The sequence below is a fragment of the Marmota monax genome, unplaced genomic scaffold (genome assembly GCF_021218885.2).
Source record: "Marmota monax isolate L192 unplaced genomic scaffold, Marmota_monax_Labrador192_F-V1.1 WCK01_AAM20220418_F8-fsc00259, whole genome shotgun sequence".
NCBI lineage: Eukaryota > Metazoa > Chordata > Mammalia > Rodentia > Sciuridae > Marmota > Marmota monax.
This window is the reverse complement of record NW_026694482.1, coordinates 553,377-562,060: the sequence shown is the minus strand read 5'-3', so window position 1 is coordinate 562,060 and position 8,684 is coordinate 553,377. Positions and strand designations below refer to the sequence as shown.

The 8,684-nt window shown below is 40.5% G+C and overlaps 1 pseudogene; it reads left to right on the top strand.

Annotated features, from left to right (window-relative positions):
• The first annotated feature begins 862 nt into the window (after positions 1-862).
• On the top strand, positions 863-1,746 carry LOC124075603 (uncharacterized protein C4orf17-like; annotated as a pseudogene).
• The last annotated feature ends 6,938 nt before the right edge of the window (positions 1,747-8,684 follow it).

The following is an 8,684-nucleotide window of genomic DNA, read 5'->3' as shown; positions in this document are numbered from 1 at the left end:
ACAAATCTTGAACACTGACCTCAGAAACTTTTCTTTAAAAAAATAAAACTGGGTTTGATTTATTCAGTCTGTGGAGCAGTATATGACCCAGGACATTGTAGGAAAGAATAAATCAGCCAGAAATGAGAATTTAATAGCTAATGGTCATTCATTTTAGGGTGACTGTGTGCATAATCAAAGCTGAGCCCCCAGGGAAAGCATCACAGTCTTAGCACCAGGGAAGAGGTTAAAAATTGCTCCAAAATAATCCAGTTAATCAATAAACAAAGAAAGAATTAAATAATAACAAGCCCTGGAGTATGGAGAGTATCAGTACTAAGAATATAACAATAACATCTAAAAAGCCCAGTTCCAACAAAAAACTACATGACATGCAAAGACATATAACACCATGATTTATATACTGTAAAGAAGAAATCAACAGAAGTGTCTGGGGGAAGAGCATCCAGACTTAGCAAAACCTTCAATGTAGCCATTATAAATTTGTTTGAAGCACTAAAGAAAACCAAGACTAAAAAATAAAGTATGGTGATAATATTATGACAAAAAAACACATGAAAATTCTAGAGTTGAAAAGTACAATAACTGAAATGAAAAATTCAGCAGAGGAGCTCAACAGAAACTTGAACTGGTTTTAAAAAAAAGAAAAGAAAATAATTAGCAAACTTAATGAAACATCAACCTAGATTATGCAATCCAAAGGCAGAGATTTTAAAACTCAATAAATGTGAGCCCTCTGCTTCCTGCTTGCCATGTCCTGTGCTGCTGTCCTCCACACCTTTCCACCATGATGTTCTGCCTCACCTCAGGTCTACGGCAATGGAGTCAGCCATCTATGGATTGAGACCTCTGAAACTGTTTGAATAACATTCTTATTTGTACTGTGAATGACCGTGAGATTGAACTCAGAACATAGTGAGGCATTAGCCAGTTTAACCCCTTAGAGAAGGATGAGATACCCCTTGCAAAATGTATGACCCACCCCAACAGTGCAGCTCTGGAGAGTCCTGTTAGAGGATTGTCACTAGCCCCAAACAATGTCAAAATGCCCCTATGACCTCGTTTAGAGCCCAGCAGGAAAATCAGAGTGCTTCAAAGTTTCCAGTGAGAATCCCTTCTTAATTAAAAAGGAAGAAATCAAGGCTAAAAATCCACCATCACCTCCAACTGCATCCTCTACTGCTGGCTCCCATTCTTCAGAGGGGATAAGAACCAAAACTGACATCAAAGAGAACACCATTTGCCTACCAAACTATCCAGATTAATAAAGAAAAATCCTATTAAAGCTCGGTGGTATTTTATGCATTGTTTCTCTTGCAGAAGTTACACAGTGGCTGCTTCATGCAAAGAAAAAGAAAAAGAAGGGGTCTCAGCTTTGATTCATTCTGAGTGGGCTGAGAGGAACTTGTTGATCCTCCCCAGAAGAAACACCTCTGTGGAACCAGCAGCAGAGACTGGGAAGCCACTCCCAGTTAAATCGTCCCCAAATTCAGATGCAAAGTGAGAAGTGCTGATTGGAGCTAAGATAGATAGCAACCAACCAGGGGCTGAGCACCGGGCCTCATTGTTTATAGAAGAAGCAAGATGAAAATATCTGTTGCAGAACATTTCAGCAAACCAAAGAGTCCTCTCATGTCTAATGGTCAGGACAGAGGGTCAGCAAAACCAATGTCAGCAAGGAGAATACAGCAAAAATACAATCTCTGTCCTCAAAGACTATTTTATGCTTTAACATACCAAAGGTAGAAACTGTAGACTGGAATAATTCTTTCATTTCAACATCAAATTATTATTTTTAAATCAAGCAGTCCTCTTTATGGCGCACACATGTAAATCTCAAAACACCTGTATAAAAGGCCACAAATAAATATTAATGAAAATGATTTTAAAAATCAAGAAAGGTCGATAGATAGGCATTATTTTCTTTAGTTTCCAGATAAATGTAGGCCACCCCTAAACACACTGACTTGAGTGTAATGGGAGTACCAAATGTAGGGCAGAGAAAGGAATTTTTAAAATACTTTGAAGGAATAATGACAGAAAATTTCCCAACTAATTGAAAAACAATAATCTACACATCCATTTAGGAATCTCAGTAAACTCCAATAAGACTGATGACCAGAGATCCACCAACAGACACATCATGGTGAAGTTACTGAACTCTCAAAGATAAGGATAAAATCCTGAAAGCAACAAGAGAAAATTCCTTCATTGATTATAAGGGAAGAGCAATAAGATCAACATCTGACTTCTGAGGAGAAATGATGGAGGCCACAGAGCAGTGGAAGACATATTCTAAGTGCATAAAGGGGAAAGCCCTCAATCCAGAATCCTACCTCCTGGCTCTGGGGGTGCAGAGACCAATGGGGCAGGTGTGAGTCCCTGTGTTTCACCTCCAGCACAGGGGAAGGGGCAGTCTTTTAAAAGAAAGAAAGGAAAGGAAAGAATCATCCATACAGTAAGGTTATCTTTTCATAATGAAAGCAAAATAAAAGCATCCACAGATGATCAAAAATTGAGTATTTGATAGCCTTATAAGAAACACTAAAGGAAATTCTTCAGAGTAAAAGCAAGTGGTTCCAGATCATAATTGGAATCCATTTGGAAAACAAAGGGCAATATTAACACTAATTATGCAATTATAAAAAAAAACAGTGAAAACAGCGCGATGCGTATTTTTCTTCCCCACCCCCTAAATTGATCTATAAAGCAATCACACATGATGACATACAGAATACACTGTTGAGGCTGTAACATGGGTGAAAGCAACACATTCACCAAGAACAGCACAAAGAGGTGGGTGGTAACAAAGCTGTCCCAGGATGAGGAAATGGCTCCAGATGGTAACTCAACTGCACAAGAACAAGAGAAACATGTCAGAAAGGAAAATGTGCTCCTGAGAGCACCACCAGTGACAACCAAACTCACCATAACAAAAGCTGTAGACACATGCTTGTCATGACTTCTTTCCTCAGCTTCCTTAAAATGCAAAGCATCATATGAAATAAGAATTATAATAATATATTGTTAGGTTCATAACATTTATAAACATAATGTGTGAAACAGTGGTACCACAAAATAGGAAAAGGGAATGAGCATAAAGATAAGTAGCAATCATCACCCTAAATCACACTAGAATTAAATGCACAGGTACATGAAAGCTGATTCTGGCAAGGTAGAAATATATATATGATAAGCCCTAGAGGAACTCTTGAAGATGTAAAAACTGTAACGAGACAATTAAGTGAAGGGAATTCAGTGGACGAGGGTAGACCTCTCAACAAATAGCACTGAAGCAGCTGGACCTCCACATGCAAATAAATAAGCAAAATGTATCTAAACACAGACTTTATAACTTTCACGAAAAAATGACTTAAAATGGATCTGAGACCTAACTGTAAAATGCAAAACTGTAAAACAAGGTCGCGTTATGTTTATTTGGATAAATTGTGATTTGACAACTGATTTAAATAAAATATTTGCTTCACTTAAAAAATGCAAAACTATAAAACTCCTTGAAGAAAACATTGGAGGAAATCTAAGTGGCCCAGGATCTGGTGATGATTTCTTCAGGTACAATGACAAAAGGATGTTCTAGGAAAGAAAAAGAAGAAGAAGGAGAAAGAGGAGGAGGAGGAGGAGCTGAGTCAAAGAAGAAATCAAAAGGGATGTTAGAAAATATTTGAAAGTGAATGAAGGGAGACACAGTGCCCCAAACCTACCACGAGATGCTGCTAAGGCCACACTTAGGGGAAGAGCTGTTATCACAAACACATATAAGAAAGAGAAAGATGGTAACTCCACAACCTAACCTTCTACCTAAGACACAGAGTAAGAAGAACAAAGTAAACCTAAAACTAGCAGAAGGAAGAAAATATTCAAGGGTAGAGAGAAGTTAGTGAATAGCAAATATAAGAACAGGAGAGAAAAATCAATGAAACCAGAAACAGGTTCCTTAAACATCTCAGTATATTAACAAATCTTAAGCTACATTGAAAAAGAAAATAGAGAATTAAACTACTAGAAATTAAAGGCATTACAAGTATAGAAAACTAAATAATACCACCTCCTGAGCATGGATACAAAACTCTTCAGCCAAGTACCAGCAAACCAAGTTCAATATCATAGAAAGGAATGATACTCCACAGCTAGGTGGGACTATCCCAGGAATGCCAAGTGGGTTTCACATGCAAACCTCAGTTAATTTAAACACACACACACACACACACACACACACACACAGAATAAAAAGCAAAACTCACAAGGTCATCTCAACAGATGCAGAGAAGGTGTTTGCAAATCCAAAACTGTTTTGTGATTAAAAATAGAAGAAAATTTACACAAACACATAAATGGCATCTACAAAAACAGCTAAAATTACATTTGATGATGAAAGACTGATGGTTTCCTCCTAAGGTCAAGCAGAGGAAAAGATGTCTATTCTTACCGCTTCTATTCCACATGGAACCACCATGCAATTAAGCAAGAAAATAAATAAATTTAGGTTGGAAAAAAAAAGAAGTAAAACTATCTCTTTTCACAGTTGATATGATCTCATATATAGAAAAAAAATCACAATATTCCATTAAAAACATTATAACTAACAAATTAATTTAGCAAGCACAGGATATAAGATCAAAACACAAAAACCAGTTGTGTTTCTATAGGCTCGTGATGGACAACATAAAACTGTAATTAAGAATTCCATTTTGGGGGCTGGGGATGTGGCTCAGTGGTACAGTGCCTGGCAAGCACAAGGCCCTGGGGTTGACCCCCTCCCCTACAAAAAAGAATTCTTTTTACAACAGCATCAAAAAGAAAAAAGAAACAACAGAAGAGGCACAGAATACTCCGAAACTACAGAACAGTGCTGAAAAAATGGAAGAATATGGAACTAAATGAAACTTCTGAGGTTCATGGATTGGAAGATTGAATGGGTGACAGCAACAGTCCTCAAGTTGATCTATAGATTCTCAGCAATATCTGTCAGATCCCCAGCAAATTTCTTTATAGAAATTGATAAACTGGGCTGGGTTTGCGGCTTAGTGGTAGAGCGCTTGCCTAGCATGTGCAAGGCCCTGGGTTCAGTCCTCAGCACCACATAAAGATAAATAAATAAAATAAAGATATTGTGTTCAACTACAACTAAAAAATAAAAATTAAAAAAAAAGAAATTGACAAACTGATTCCAAAATTCATATGGAATTACAAATAACTCAGAATAGCCAAACAATCTTAAAAAAAAGAACAAAGTTGGCACATTCAAATTTTCTCATTTCGAAATGTACTACACAGTAATCAGTCCATGGAATGAAATTGAGAATCCAGAAATAAAAGCAGATACCTAAGGCCAGATGATTTTTGAAAAGGATGCCAGGATCACTCAATACGGTTTCTTTAACAGATAACTCAGCCCCTACTGGGTGGCCATTGGCACAAGAACATCATGGAACCCGGGTCTCACACCACACACAAAGTCAGCTCACAATGGATAATGGGTGTGGCTGCTGTAAGACTTTTATAGCTAAGAAAACCAAAGCACAAGCTGGGCGCAGTGGCACACGCCTATGATCGGAGCACTGGGGAGGCTGAGGCAGGTGGATGGCAAGTTCAAAGTCATCCTCAGCAATTTAGCAAGGCCCTGAGCAACTCAGTGAGACCCTGTTTCAAAATAAAATAGAAAAAGGGCTGGGGATGTGGCTCCGTGGTCCTGTGGCCCTGAGTTCAATCCCTGGTACCACAAAAAATAAAAGATAAAAAAGCCAGGTAATGACAAGGGCTGGTGAGGGTGTGTAGGAACTGGGACCTGTACACTGCTGGCAGGAAAGGAAAATTGGGAGGCCACTTTGGAAATCAGCCTGGTAATTTCAATGACTACACACAGAGTAACCACGGAACCCCGAAATTCTACTCCTAGGCATATATATCCAAGAGGAGTGGAAACGTGCCCACACAAAACCTTGCACACAGAAGTTGATAGCAGCTGTATTCATAGTAGCCAAAAGGTGGAAACCACCCAGACGTGAACCAACGGATGAACGGATAAGGGAAAATGTGCTATATCCTTCCTATGGAATATTATTTGGCCAGAAAAAGAAATGAAGCCCCAGTACATGCCGCAGCATGGACAAAGCTTGAAATCATCAGGAAGCCAAAGCAGCCCAGCACAAAAGGCCACATATTGTACCACTACATCTATAAGAAATGTCCAGAAGAGGCAAGTCACAGATACACAGTGGCTGGACCACGGCCAAAGGCTGGGGAAAGAAGAACGAATGGGGGAAAAGAGTGTCCTTGGGCTGCCAGATGCGACTACTGCAAACGAGATGGCTTAAAACAACAGAAATCTGCAGTCCTAGGGAACCAGAGGCTACAGGTTTAGAACCTAAGGCTTCAGCCCGGTGACCTTCCCTGGCGGTTCCTGGGGAAAGTCTTCCACGTCTCTTCCCACTGCGATCGCCCCTGGCAGTTCTTGGTTCTTGGCATCCCTTGGCTTGTAGCCACCTCTATCACCAGCTGGCCAGGCTGGCCATAGGAACTGGGTTCAAAGGAGTTGGCTGTATCAATAACTAAGAAATCGGCCAAGAAACCACTCCGCACGTGAGCATAAGTTTCTAAGGCAGGACGGCTCGGTGACCCATGGTCAGCTCCAGCACTAGAAGGAGCAAGAGAGCAGGCACACCCCAAACCTTCTATTTACTGGGGAAAAGACATTCGAGAAAGTTCCACCCAAATAAGGCAAGGGAATTAGTTTTGGGGGGTGCCCATCCCCATTAGGTAACGCCCAGGTAGGGCTTGAAGCAGGCTCCCGTAAAGGCCACTTGCCCAGCACAGCTTTTGCGTGCCTGCCAGACGGGTACCCTCATCGCCCCAGGCCAGGGGAGCAAGCTCAGCCCAGGAGCAACAGGTGGCTTCCCACGCACATCCGCACATCCGTCCCACCCAGCTCTCTCTTCTCTGTGTGTCCTCTCCTCTTCCTATAAGGACAGTCATCACTGGGTTAGGGACCCATGCCAATCCAGCACCACTTCATCTTAACCAACTACACGTTCAAATTCGTTATTTCCAAATTCAGTCACATTCGGTGTGCACAGTGGCCGAGTGAAATCAGAGTCAGAACAATGAAAGATCTTGGAGTTCTGAAGTCCAGCCTGAAGACACTGATTCATGTTGGACTTTGTAAGTTAAATATGCAGGAAAATATCTCAAAAGAGTCAAGAGGGCACAACTTCCTAGCTAATTGAGCAAAACCTTGGGAGGAAAAGAAAAAGGGAAACTCAATTGATCCAAGACAACACTAGGAAGGAGGAGAGCACCGATGTAGTGGGAAGATCAGAAAGGAGAGAGAGAGAGAGAGAGAAGAAAAATTTCAAATGCATCAGAAATATATTTTAGTAGCGAAAAGCTTCCATTTAAAATAGAGTTCACCATATTAGATTAAAAGCAAATCCAGCTAAATGCTACTTAAAGATACGTATTTAAAGATACAGAGAGAATCATAAGCTCTGACCCCAAACTGTAGATCCAAATGTGTTTCAAAGTAGATGAATTTTCATTTAAAGGTTACACAGGCCACGAGTCGTCCCTTATGTCACACCCACTGTAGGACTTGAGGTGGCATCCCATAATGAACGGTGATACATTAAGGAGAATAACTAAAGACTGTGGTCTCACACCAGCCCAGAGTAGGGTTTGCTGCCAAAAGAATTATAAAAATAACGTTTTGTTTTCAGAATGCTACGGTTTTCAGAATTCCAGATAGGGGATTATAGACCTGAACCAGGCAAACATTCACCAAAAGAGAGTGGACGTGCCTGTGGCAACATCAGAGAAAACAGATTCTCAGGCAAACTTCATGATTAGGGGTTGCCAAATAATGACTTTTCAGAAAAAAAAGTTTCAACTAACCTGAAAGATACAACAATCCTAAATTTATACCTTCCAAGCAAATAAAGAAAAATTGCTAGCACCAGGAGGCAGATTGAGTGTACCCATGGAGTAACTTTCAACTCCTTACCTCTTGGCCATTGGTGTTGCAGTACGAGTCTTTCCCTCCCAACCACATCCTGGTACCGCAGCAGAGTGGGTGGAGCAGCAGAGGGAAGAGGGATTCACCCAGGCCCTAAGTGGCGGCTGGGGGCAAGGACCTCACATGGCACCTCCTCTGTGCCACGTGGCCAACAGAGTGGGGATTGTGTCTTCTTTTGCAAACAGAGATTAAGTAACGTGCCCAAAGCCACAGTCTTCACTGTCAGAGGCTAGATTTAAACTCAGTTCTGTTTGACTCCAAAGATCCAAGACCTTTCACAAACTAAGCATAAGACATTGTCCCTTGATTAGTGAAATTAAAATGGCAGCCATTATGCAGAATGAATTGAAGCCATGACTATATACACATTTGGTTATTTTCCAGGGGGATATATTATCAAGGGTCTATGCATGATGGGACAGCTTTTAAGGACTTAGCCAAGTGTCCTCTTCACCTCACACTGTACCTCCCCCTGCCCCACCATAAGACAGCTTCTAAATGAAATGAACCCACAATCCCCAAACCTTTGATATTTCTCAGCCTTAAGCACACACTATATTTTTACAAAAAAAAAAATCTAGCTGCTTGGGAAGGGAATGACGTTGAGATTTTTAACTGTGAAGCCTTTCTAAAGCTACTTAATTTTTTCTGCTCT